We start from the raw sequence: 13,270 nt of genomic DNA, 5'->3' as shown, positions 1-13,270 counted from the left end.
CTGAATATTTGGTGATATCATGGAATTAATGTTTGAACACTGGATACTTGAATATATTAAATGACTAGCATTTATTTATTAAGTATGATAATGATATTTTGGTTATGTTTAAAACAATGTGATCACTCTGGCTCATGTGTAGAAAATATCCTGTAGTGAAAGAGACTAGACAGAGAAATATTGTAGGAGCTGAGATAAGAGATGAGTGGCTTGAATTAGAGTGGGATAGCAGGGAGTGTGACAAATAAATGTATTCAAGGTATATTCTGAAGATAGGATCTGTAGAATTTGGTTCTAAAATAAATTTGGAAAATGGGAATAGTGCCAAAAACAACCTTGTTTATGGCTTGGGCAATTGGGTGGAGAGTGATACCATTTCCTGAGGCAGGAGAAAATGGAGGAAGAAAGATTTAGGAAGCACAGCACTAGTTGTTAAAATTAATCTCCATTCTCTGAGATACCCAAGTGGGAATATAAAAAAGATACATGGGTCTGGAGTTCAGGGAAGAGGTGTGGGCTGATATATAAATTTAGGAGTAATCTTCACATAGATTCTGTTTAAAGCCATGAGTCTATAGGAGACCACCTAGGGTTTGAATGTAGACAGAAACATTTAAAAAAGAAGAAGAACCAGTGGAGCCCAGATGAACTCAAATTTAAATATTTATAAATTAGTAATAGGATGGTAAATTAATCTGAAAATAAGTAGCCAGGGAGGAAAGAGAAAACTATGAGTATTATTTCTAGAAACCAATTGAGTATTTCAAGGAAACAAGATCAACTAATTATGCTTAAAGCAAAATATTTATCATAGTAATCTACTGCTACCAAAGTTACCTAAAATTTAACAGCTTAAAAGAAGTAAAAATTATTATCTCACACAGTTGCTGATGGTCAAAAACCAAGAGCAGTTTAGCTAGGTCATTCAGATTCATAGTCTTTCATGAGGTTTCAATTAAGCTCTCAGTCAGGGCTGCAGACTTGATTGGGACTAGAGGATTCACTTCTAAGATGGCTCACTCACTCACATGGCTGTTGTCAGGATGCCTCAATACCTTGGGGATTGTTAGCAGGAGGCCTCAGTTCCTCTCTGCTATGGACTGCATGTTTGTATCCCCTAAAATTCATATGTTGAAGTTCTAATCCCCAATATGATGGTATTTAGAGATGGGGACTTTGGGTGGTAATTGGGTCATGAGGGTGCAACCCTCATGACAGGATTGATTAGTGCTCTTATAATAAGAGACAGGAAAGAATGTGAGCACTCACCCCCAATCCCCTATTCTCTCTCTGCCATATGAAGATATAATCAGGGAAACAGCTCTCACTTAGAAGCAAATTAGCCAGATCTTGGACTTTCCAGCTTCCAAAACTGTGAGAAGTAAATGTATATATTGATTAAGCTTCCCAGTCTATAGCATTTTTGTTATGGCATCCTGAAATGACTAAGACACTTCCCATGTGAGCATCTTCTGAAAACATGGAAGTTAACTTCCCTCAGAGCTAATAATTAAAGAAAGAGAGCAAAAAGGCAATTATAATGCCTTTCATTACTTAGTCTCTGAAGCCATCTACCATCATTCTATTTTATTCCATTCATTAGAAGTGATTTACTAAGTCCAGAACACATCAAGGAGTGGGGGATTAGGTTGTACATCTTGAAGAAAAGAGTATCAAATAATTTGTTGATATATTTTAAAAGTATCAGTACCAACCTTTTCTGGAAAAAAATATTTGTCCCTCTTGTGTGTAAAATATAGTCATCCTTTCCTAATGTAACTGAAACATGAGTTCACTCCTTGGCAAGTCAGAAACTGCACCAGGTTGAGCTGTCACACAAAGAAAACTTCATTTGTGGCAAATAAGGAGATCACAGGGAATGGCTTCCAAAGGTGTGACTCCCCAAGCAAGGGTGAATGGATTCTTTTTATTTAGGGTTAGGATGAATATTTAGATAAGGAAGCTGTGTCATCATACGTAGAGGCTGGCATAAGGTCACACATGTGTCTTAAGGATATATGCCTATACACACATTGTATGTTATGTAAATGAGGCTTCTGCTCCTCCTTAGGCAAAAATTTTAGTGTTATAATGAGGTAAAGGCAGTTGATAGTCATTCTAGAGGTCACTCCATGGTCCATCTGTGTGGGCACAACTCAGAGTTTAAGTTCAACTGTTCTGGGTGCTCTGGGCAGGACGGAGGTCTTGTCAGGGCAGTTGTTATCACTTGAGGGGCAGTTTCACTTCCCATTTCCCTGAGTTAAGAGATTAACTGGAAAGAAGAGCTTAAGGGAAAATGTGGGACAAAGGTTGATGAGTACAAGCAGGTGGGCAGTAAAGATCAGGTCTTGGGGTCTAGCTGGTGTCAGTAAGGCACCCAAAAGCCTCATGCCATTACAGAATCGGTTCAAAGTTCACAATGTCATCATTCAAACTAAGTTTTTTTACAGATGAAGCTCCTCATGTATTTTACTAAGTATAGAACCTCAAGTACATTTCCTCTCCATCTAAAGACTTGGGAATGAAAGGAACAAGTTATCTGTCTCTCCCACCCTCACCATACAATAGTAGGACAGTCATAGTATAAGTGTTTTAGATGGTCCTGTTCACAAAGGGGGAAATTAGAGGCACAATAACCATAGCAATTCTAAAATCTAGCCAGTAAGATATTTGAAGTTCCTTGATTAGGACTCCATCCTACTCCTGCCCAGCAATAATTTCCTGTGCCTCTCCGAATCACCCTTCCTTCTTCATGAAAGGTAGTACATGTTTGCCGTTTGTTTGTTTTTCTTTTTGTTTGTTTTGTTTTTCAGTATGTTTCCCATCCGTAGAATTGGGTGGTCAAAAGGACTTTTTACATTTTCTACTTGTCTCTGGCCATTTCCATTCAAATTGGAAGTGTTTCTGTGAATATACTTCTCTTTAATACTTCGTGAATATACCTTACATCTGATTGGGGTTCACTTGATTAAACTAATGCCATGCTCACAAATCTCTTTAAGATAAGCACTCTGTACTTTGGATTTCTATTGAAATAGATAATGGTCACATCTTGAAAATGCTGAAAACACTATTGTTTGAGAAGATCTAAGAGGCACACCTTTAAACTCTTTAGAAGGCTTTTTATCAGTCTGAACTATATACTGAAACCCAACCTTAGAACTTATTGACATCTTAACAAAGGATTTTACAGTCATACCCTTGGCTTCATCTTTAGACCACATTTTCCTTAAAGGTCTAGAAAATATCCTTTAGATTTTGTAACACAAAGATCATTGATGACTTTAGAAAAATAAATTTTGGTGGAGTGGTCAGAGTAGAAGGCAAAATAAAATGAATTAATGAATGCATATGAGAGTTGAGTAAGCAAAGAAAAGTTGGGTGTAGTTTTAAAAATCTTAGTTGTAATGGGGACCAGATGAATAGGGCAGTAACTGAAGAAGAATGTGAAATTATGAAAACTTAAGCAAAAGTATAAAAATATGAGTAAGTATAACATTTTAAAGAGACTTAAAAAATTTTTCTGGTTAGAGTGCCCAGATAAATAGGGAGCTTCTAGAGTCAGAAGCTTCCTGCCACATTCCACAAAGACAGTGCCGCAATCAAGAAGCTGCCATGATAAGGAAACCATTAGAACAAGGAATCCTGCACAGCCATGAAGACACTGAAACTGTTGTGGGTTCTGAAACCACTATATGCTCACTATAATACATACCAAGATAACAAAAGTCCCCAGTCCCACCTGTCTCTGGATAACCAGGATGCTGGTAACCTAATACCGGTACCTCTGATAACATGGCTGTAGAGAAAAAAAATATTTTGTTTTCTAATCTCATGCAAATATATTTGATGAGCCAAAGATAATAACATCCTAAACTTTAGCAGCAAGGTAGTTTTCCTAACCATTTTCATTATAAGAAGATAAAGGAATCAATGTTGAGTGCCAATATACCAGTCACCCCAAGAATTATAGTGTCTTGATTCTGGGACTCAGAACTGCATATGATACTAATGAAGATTAAAATGACAGAAAGATATCCAAGTGGAAGCAGTGTTGTGCTGGAGCTGGTTTGTACTGACGTACAAGGGTCAATTGTTAAATGTTCTGGAATTTTGCAAGCCAGCTGATAAAATGTTGATAACTTGAATTACCACAGTGGTATTTTAGCACAAAAATCCTGAAGTACTACAAATCAAGGCTCTTTTCCCCCAAAACATCAATTGTTAAAAATGTATCAGTACTTTGGGATGCTTGGGTGGCTCAGTCAAATGTCTGCCTTCCACTCGGGTCATGATTCCAGGGTTCTGGGATGGAGTCCTGCATCGAGCCCCTTGCTCAGTAGGGAGTCTGCTTCTCCCTCTGCCTGCCTCTCTCCCTCTTTGTGCTTTCACACTCTCTATCTCTCTCTCTGGCAAATAAATAAATAAAATCAAAAAAAAAAAAAAGAAAAGGACGCTTGGGTGGCTCAGTCGGTTAAGCATCTGCCTTCAGCTCAGGACGTGATCTCAGAGCCCTGAAATTGAGTCTTGCATCAGGCTCCTTGCTCTGCAGGAAGCCTGCTTCTCCCTCTGCCTGCTGCTCCTCCTGCTTGTGCTCTCTCTCTCTCTGAGAAATAAATAAATAAAATCTTAGGAAAAAAATGTATCAGTACATTGGCTACAATGGCTTGGAATTTTCTAACAGTTGTAGTGTTTCCAAAACTGCTCTAATGTTTTAGACGTTATATAGTTAAATGTCTTTGCATATAACATTTAAGAAAGCATTTTTGTGCACCTATCTTATGTTTCATAGACTCTGCTACCTATATAATAAATACAGATAAGCAATATTTAGCTGGAGAATTGAAATTATTTTTTTAAATACAATTAATGAACCAAGGAGAAATATTATTATATATGCCAGGGTACTCTGGTTCAATTCTTTGGGGACCTTTTGAGTTTCCATGGTTTTAGGTACAGGGAATTTAAGGTGCAGTTAATTCAGAATTTTGCAACTAGGATACCCAGGATTTAAACCCATAACATCCTGTCTATAATTTGGCCATGATTTTTCCATTATATAATACTATAGCTTTACAGAACATACATTATCCAATGAGAAGTACTAAGTAAAACTAAGATGAATTTAGTAACAAGAATGTTGTTTGATTGCATACTACATTGAATTTCAGTTGCTGTTGATCCAATGTATTATAAATGTAATGCACTAAAGCAAATATAGCCAAGCTCTGCCTGTATAAAATTAAGTGCAACAATTATATAAACAGCAGTCACATATAACTATTAACAAGTGCACTATGCTTTTTATAGTCTAAAATAAGAGTTAGCTAGTTCTATAATAAAGTCAAACATATGCTTCAAAACATATGTTTTTAATACTTATATTTTACATATGGCATATAAGGCCTCAGTCATTCAATTATTATTATTATTATAATCCCAATTATTTAATAGCTAGCAGCTAGACTTAAAAAATAATATCACCTTATAAAAGTTACTTTCCTGGGGACCCTGGGTGGCTCAGTTAGTTAAGCATCCAATTCTTGATTTTGGCTCAGGTCACGATCTCAGGGTCCTGGGATCAAGGCTCTCACTGACTTCCATGCTAAGCCCTGGAGTCAGCTTAAGATTCTCTCTCCCTCTCCTTCTGCCTCTTCCCCCAGCACACACTCACCTTCTCTCTCTCTCTCAAATAAATAAATAAATCTTTTTTTTTAAAGATTTTATTTATTTATTTGACAGAGAGAGACACAGTGAGAGAGGGAACACAAGCAGGGGGAGTGGGAGAGGGAGAAACAGGCTTCCCACTGAGCGGGAAGCCCGATGTGGGACTCGATCCCAGGACCCTGGGATCATGACCCGAGCTGAAGGCAGACGCTTAACGACTGAGCCACCCAGGTGCCCCAATAAATAAATAAATCTTAAAAAATTTATTTTCCCCAAACTGAAGACAGTTATGCTATTTATCTTTTAGACTCAGAATTCTTCTTTTAACTTTAATCTTCAAGACAAAATACATATGAGAATCTTTTTAAGACATATTTTTGTGTAAAATCTTATTTAATAAGCACTACAATACCTAGAAGAAACTATATTCTCAAAGTTTCATATGTTCACTAGATGGCAGCATTAGATACACAATAGATAAACACAAAGTTTCCAATCGTGTGAAATGAAAACAAAACAAAAAAAACCACTACTAATTCACATTCCTTCATACATAAGATTGCTTATTTTTTTATTTCATCCAATTGCTCTCACTTCCTTTGCCAAAATAGTGTGTCAATTTTAACTTTTAACACTGTCTTATTTAAGAGGGAAGGACTTTTTCAACATTTTGTTTAAGAATTCTTGAAATTTATTTAGCAAAGTGATTAGAAAAGTGCTTTGGATTCTCCTTCTGGTTTAATGAAGACTGACTTCAAATCTTTTATGTGAGTGTCAGACGACAAACTCCTGATTGGAGGGCATATGGGAGTGGGTTCAATATATACTTAATATAGTGCCACTAATGATTATGGTCTGCATCTATGTATCAAAGAAGTACACTAAAAAGTGAGTTCATTGCTTTGAATCTCTGTCTTGACTCACACTGGAGTGCACATGTATATGAGCTGGGGATTGGTGAATGTAGTATGTAAGCAAATACAGCTAGTTCAGAATGAAGTTGCTAATAATAATCTAGTAAAAGGAAAAAATCCTATAAATATCTAGATGTCCCTAAATAAGGAGTGATTGATTTAACAATACCCAATTAAGTTAATATATGAATAAAATGTTAAAATAGGTTTAATTACTATTGGTGATAGTAATATCAATTTGATATTCTAAAATGGTCTGTTATGGGTCTAGAAGTTATTACAATGTAATACTGGTGTTAATAACCAATGTCTCACCTGGAAGTTATAAGTGAAAAAAACTCTTCCACCATATATAAAAGATGGATGGAAAGTGTTGTAGGTTGAATGGTGTCCCCCATCAAAATTCATTGTTGAAGTCTTAAACCCTAGTACCTCAAAAGGTGAACTTATTTGGAAATAGGGTAATGGTGAATATAATTAGTTAAGATGGGGTCATACTGGTGTAGAGTGAATCCCAAATCAAATATGACTGATATCTCTACAAAAAGTGGAAATTTGGACACAGACACACAAAGAAGAAAGATGATGAAAAGAAACAAAAGCAAATGATAACCATCTGGAAGCCAAGGAGATAGGCTTGGAACAGATCCTTCCCTCACAGCCCTAAGAAGGAATCAACCTAATCAATACATTGATTTCAGACTTCTAGAACTTCCTCTGGAACTGTGAGACAATAAATTTCTATTGTCTAAACTACCAGGTCTGTGGTACTTTGTTACAGCAGTCCTAGCAAACTAATAAAAAGAGTAGTCATTATCGGGGCGCCTGGGTGGCTCAGTCGTTAAGCATCTGCCTTCAGCTCAGGTCATGATCTCAGGGTCCTGGGATCGAGCCCCTCATTGGGTTCCTTGCTTAGCGGGAGGCTTGCTTCTCCCTCTCCCACTCCCCCTGCTTGTGTTCCCTCTCTCACTGTGTCTCTCTCTGTCAAATAAATAAAATCTTAAAAAAAAAAGTAGTCATTATCAATAATAATATCAACAATCATATCAATAATGTCAATCAATAATATCAAGAGTAATCATTATCAGTAATAAAAAGAGTAATAACAATCAATAATAACACATAAAATTTTGTGCACATAAAATTTTGTACCCAAAATATGATTTGATATTTTGGCAAGTCAAAATTGGAATCTGATAATTTTTTAAAAAATAATATTTAATATTAAGAATGGAGAAAAAGAATTAAGCCAGTAGAAATATGAAATGATTCCATATAAAATTCAGAAATAGAAATGAAAATTTCATCAGAACCACCTACGTAACTTGAACTATGCCTATGTCTAGGTCCACTAGCTAAAGACAACCTGAGCAAATGATTCCAAAGAAAGATATACTATTTTCAAAATTTCATACAAGTATCTGATTTGAATGATAAATACTAAACTGCAATATGAAGGTAGGGTTCCAGTAGAAACATGCTATAAAAGATAATATGTTTTTCTCAAAATCCCCTTTAAGAATTCATTAACAGGCAAATACCATCATGAAGAGAAACTAAAATGTTCTAAAAGCTCAGTGTGAATGCACTCTTCACATTTGGTTTCTGTGGGTAAGGAAAATGGTAACATAGAACTCTGGGCATAGGGAGAAATGCAGAACACTGAAAGTGGGAATACCTGCAGTTAGACAGACTAGAGGTAAGGAAGAATCCAAGACATGTTTCACCCAACTATCTTTATATATCTATTCCTATGTCTGTATCTATTCTCTGAATTTTTTAGTGCTCTGTTTTTTTCAAAACACTTTAAAATATGTACTGTATTTTTATAACAATTGGGGGGAGGAGAAACATGTTGATCTCCATGTTTTATAGATGAAAGTTTGGAAAGATTAACTTGTCCAAGGTCATAAAGCTAGGTAATATTATTTGGCTACAAACATCATAATTTTTAGATTTCAGCATTTTACCTACTACACTAAATCACCTGAGTACTACAGAAGTCCTGCACTGAGAATGTTGATTGAATGAGAATATTGGTTTTGGTCTAGTTTTTGGATAAACTAAATGTTTTTGACATTATGGTTTTCCCCTTCCATAAATCCAAAATGAAAAAAAGAACATTAGGCACCATAAGGAGGAGAAATGTTGATCCCCCCTTTCAACAGCAAGAGAGCTAAATCAAAATCATCTAGCAATCTCTATTGCCAGTAATTTCTACAGTGAAGTGTACTAAATTGGAGGTTTGTAAGATGGCAAGATACCAATAAAAATGCTTAGGTAGATTGGCAGACAAATTCTGATTGGTAAAGTGCCAGAGAACATGGCTTTTCCTTCAAAGCACAAAAGGGAAATTTTATGAATTTATAGAAGGAAATTACAAGGAAGGAATTCTTAATGGCTGGCATTGTACAGAAATGAATAAGTTAATATATGACTAGAAGATATAATAATCTTAAGAAGTATTTTTGTGCCTATCTATACAGTAATTGAAAAACTATCAATTTAAAAATAAAATCAATTAAGTTAACCAAGCAAATGTTTCATTTTTTTTTTCTGGCTGAAGATGTAATTTTAATTTAAATTAAAAAAAAAAACAGGTTCTTTCCTTGAGGCCTCCATGCTCTGTGGTGTTGGAATCTTGTTCCTTGTCAGCCTCTTTGTGTGTGGGTGGACATGGCCTCAAATGATGATACCCAACAAGCAACCCAAAACTATGGGGCCTACCCCATGCAGCCTAGGCAGAGCTATTCCCAGCAGAGCTATCAGCCCTATGGACAGCAGAGTTACAGTGGTTACATCCAGTCAGCAGGCACTTCAGGCTATGGTTAGAGCAGCTATGGTTCTTATGGACAGACCCAGAACATAGGCTCGGTCAGCTCCCCAGGGTGGTGGTTATGGCAGTAGTCAGAGTTCTCAGTCATTTTATGGGCAAAGGTCCTCTTATCCTGGCTATGGCCAGCAGAGAGCTCCTAGCAACACCTCAGGAAGTTACACTAGGGGTTCTCAGAGCAGTGACCCTGGGCAGGCCCAGAGTGGGGGCTATGGCCAGCAGTCTGGCTATAGTGGACAGCAGCAAAGCTATGGACAGCAGCAAAGCTCCTATAATCTCCCTCAAGGCTATGGGCAACAGAATCAATACAACAGTAGCAGTGGAGGTGGTGATGAAGGGGGTGGTGGAGGTAAGTATGGCCAAGATCAGTCCTCCATGAGTGGTGGTGGCAGTGGTTATGGCAATCAGGACCAGAGTGGTGGTGGCAGTGGCTACAGGAGAGGCCAGCAGGACTGTGGGGGCTGTGGCTGGGGCAGTGGCAACTGCATCAGTGCTGGTTTTGAACCCGTAGATCATGGAGGTGGCTGTGAAGGCAACTGTGAAGGCAGAGGCAGCATGGGCAGAAGTGACCATGCTGGCTTCAATAAATTTGGTTGCACTCAAGATCAAGGATTGCATCATGATTTTAAACAGGATAATTCAGACAACAACAACATCTTCATGCAAGGCTTGGGTGAAAATATTACAATTGAGTCTGTGGCTGATTGGTATTATTAAGACAAATAAGAAAACATGACAGCCCATCATTAATCTTTGCACAGACAGGGAAAGAGACAAGCTGAAGGGAGAGGCAACAGTATTGTTTGATGACCCATTTTCTGCTAAAGCAGCTACTGACTGGTTTGATGGTAAATAAATCTCTGGGAATCCCATCAAAGCCTCATTTGATACTTGGTGAGCAGACTTTAATCAGGGCAGTGGCAATGGTCATAGAAGCCAAGGGTGAGGATGCTTGGGCCATGGAAGCTATGGAGGTGGTAGCAGTGGTGGTGGGGGCTGGGGAGGATTCCTTAGTGGTGGTGGTGGTGATGGCAGACAGCAGTGAGCTGGTGACCTCAAGTGTCCTAATCCTATATGTGAGAACATGAACTTCTCTTTTTTTCCCCTATGATCATTTGTTTTATTTCTTAAATTCCACATATGAGGGAAATCATATGGTATTTGTCTTTCTCTGACTTATTTTGCTTAGCATAAGACTCTCTAACTCCATCCACATCTTTGCAAATGGCACGACTCCATTCGTTTTTATGTCTGAATAATATTCCGTGTGTGTGTACACACACAAAAACACCACACCTTCTTTATCATTTCATCATTTTTTATGGCTGAGTAATATTCCTGTGTGTGTGTGTGTGTGTGTGTGTGTGTGTGTGCGCGCGCGCGCGCACGTGCACCACACCTTCTTTATCATTTCATCAGTTGATGGACATTTGGGCTCTTCCCATAATTTGACTATGATAGACAACACTACAATAAACATGGAGATGTATTTATCCCTTCAAATTTAGTATTTTTGTGTTCTTTGTGTAAATACCTAGTAGTTCAATTGGTGTCAATTGCTGGATCATAAGATAGTTCCTTTAACTTTTTGAGGAATGTCCACACTGTTTTCCACAGCGGTTGAAACAGTGTGCTTTATAACCAGCCTTTCAAGAGGGTTCTCCTTTCTCCACATCCTCTCCCAGATGTTTTGTTTCTTGTGTTGTTGATTTTATTTTATTTTTTTTAAAGATTTTATTTATTTTATTTGAGAGAGAGAATGAGATAGAGAGAGAGAGAGCACGAGAAGGAAGAGGGTCAGAGGGAGAAGCAGACTCCCTGCTGAGCAGGGAACCCGATGCAGGACTCGATCCCTGGAATCCAGGATCATGACCTGAGCCGAAGGCAGTCGCTTAACCAACTGAGCCACCCAGGCGCCCCTCTTGTGTTGTTGATTTTAGCAATTCTAACAAGTATGAGGTGATATCTCATTGTAGATTTCATTTGCATTTCCCTGATGATGAGTGACATTGAGCATCTTTTCATGTATCCTTTAGCCATCTGGATGTCTTCTTTGGAAAAATGTCTATTCATGTCTTCTACCCATTTTTAACTAGATTATTTGTTAATTGGGGGTTGAGATTCATAAGTTCCTTGTATATTTTGGTTATTAATCTTTTATTGGAAGTCATTTGCTAATATCTCCACCAATTTCATAGGTCGCCTTTTGGTTTTGTTGTTTCTTCACTGTGCAGAAGCTTTTTATTTTGATGAAGTCCCAGTATTTTATTTTTGCTTTTGTCTCCCTTGCCTTGGGAGACATATCTTGTAAGAAGTTGCTACTGCCAATGTCAAAAAAGTTACTGCCTGTGTTCTCTTCTAGGATTTTAATGGTTCCTTCTCTTACATTTTGGTTTTTCATCAGTTTTGTTTATTTTATTTTTAATTAAATATTTATTTATTTATTTATTTATTTATTTATTTATGGGAGAGGGGGAGTGGCAGAGGGAGAGGGAAGAAAGAATCTTAAGCAGGTTCCCAAATGAGTGAGAAATGTGATGTGGGGCTCGATCTCAAAACCCTGAGATCATGACTTGAGCCAAAATCAAGAGTTCAATGCTTAACCAACTAAGCCACCCAGGTGCCCTGGTCTTTCATCCATTTTGATCTATTCTGAAGAATGTCCCATGTGCACAGTACTGACCACAGTAATCTAAACCATGAAGTCCACCACAAGAAAAAATTTGGAAAGACCACAGATACATGGAAGTTAAACAACATGCTACTAAGTAATGGATGAGTCAACCAGGAGATCAAAGAACAAATACACAAATATATAGAAATAAATAAAATGAAAACACAATGATCCAAAACTTTGGGATGCAACAAAAGGTGTACTAAGAGAGAAGTATACAACATAGGCCTGACTCAAGAAGCAAGAAAAATCTCAAGTAAACAACCCAAATTACACCTGAAGGAGGTAGAAAAAGAACAAATGAAGCCTAAAGCCAGCATAAGGAATAAAAACAAAACAAACAAACAACAACAAAAACAGAACAAAAACCCCAGTAGGACAGATCAATGATACTATGAGTCGGTTCTTTCAAAACACTGATAAAATTGATAAACTCCTATCCAGACTTATCTAAAAGAAAACAGTAAAACCCACAACTATATGGTCAAATAATCTATGACAAAGCAAATAAGAATATCCAATGGGAAAAAGTATTTTCAACAAATGGTGTTGGCAACATGCAAAAGAATGAAACTAGACCACTTTCTTACACCATACACAAAAATAAACTCAAAATGGAACCTAAACATAAGACAAGAAACTATAAAAATCCTAGAGGGGAAAACAGGCAGCAACTTTTTTGACCTCAGCTACAGCGAATTCTTGCTAGACACATCTCCAGGGGCAAAGGAAACAAAAGTAAAACTGAACTCTTGACCTCATCAAGATAAAAACTTGCACACAGTGAAAAAAATAATCAATAAAACCAAAAGGCAATTGTTGGAATGGGAGAAGATATTTGCAAATGACATATCAGATAAAGGGCTAGTATCCAAAATCTATACAGAACTTGTCAAAATCAACACATCAAAAATAAATAATCCATTTAAGAAATGGGCAGAAGACATCAACAGACATTTCTCCAAAGAAGACATACAAATGGCTAATAGACACATGAAAAAATGTTCAAAATCACTCATCATCAGGGAAATACAAATCAAAACCACAATGAGATACTGCTTCACACTGATCAGAATGACTAAAATTAACAACTCAGGAAACAACAGATGTTGGCGAGGATGTGGAGAAAGAACGCTCTTGCACTGTGGGTGGAAATGCAGACTGGTATAGCAACTCTGGAAA

The 13,270-nt window shown here is 37.2% G+C and overlaps 1 pseudogene; it reads left to right on the top strand.

Annotated features, from left to right (window-relative positions):
• The first annotated feature begins 9,257 nt into the window (after positions 1–9,257).
• Positions 9,258–10,525, top strand: LOC114207453 (RNA-binding protein FUS pseudogene; annotated as a pseudogene).
• The last annotated feature ends 2,745 nt before the right edge of the window (positions 10,526–13,270 follow it).

The sequence above is a fragment of the Eumetopias jubatus genome, unplaced genomic scaffold (assembly GCF_037043125.1).
Source record: "Eumetopias jubatus isolate StellerSeaLion01/CBP00866 unplaced genomic scaffold, mEumJub1_p1.0 scaffold_11, whole genome shotgun sequence".
In the NCBI taxonomy this organism is placed as follows: domain Eukaryota; kingdom Metazoa; phylum Chordata; class Mammalia; order Carnivora; family Otariidae; genus Eumetopias; species Eumetopias jubatus.
Note: the sequence above shows the minus strand (reverse complement) of the source record. Positions and strands in the feature narration are given on the sequence as shown.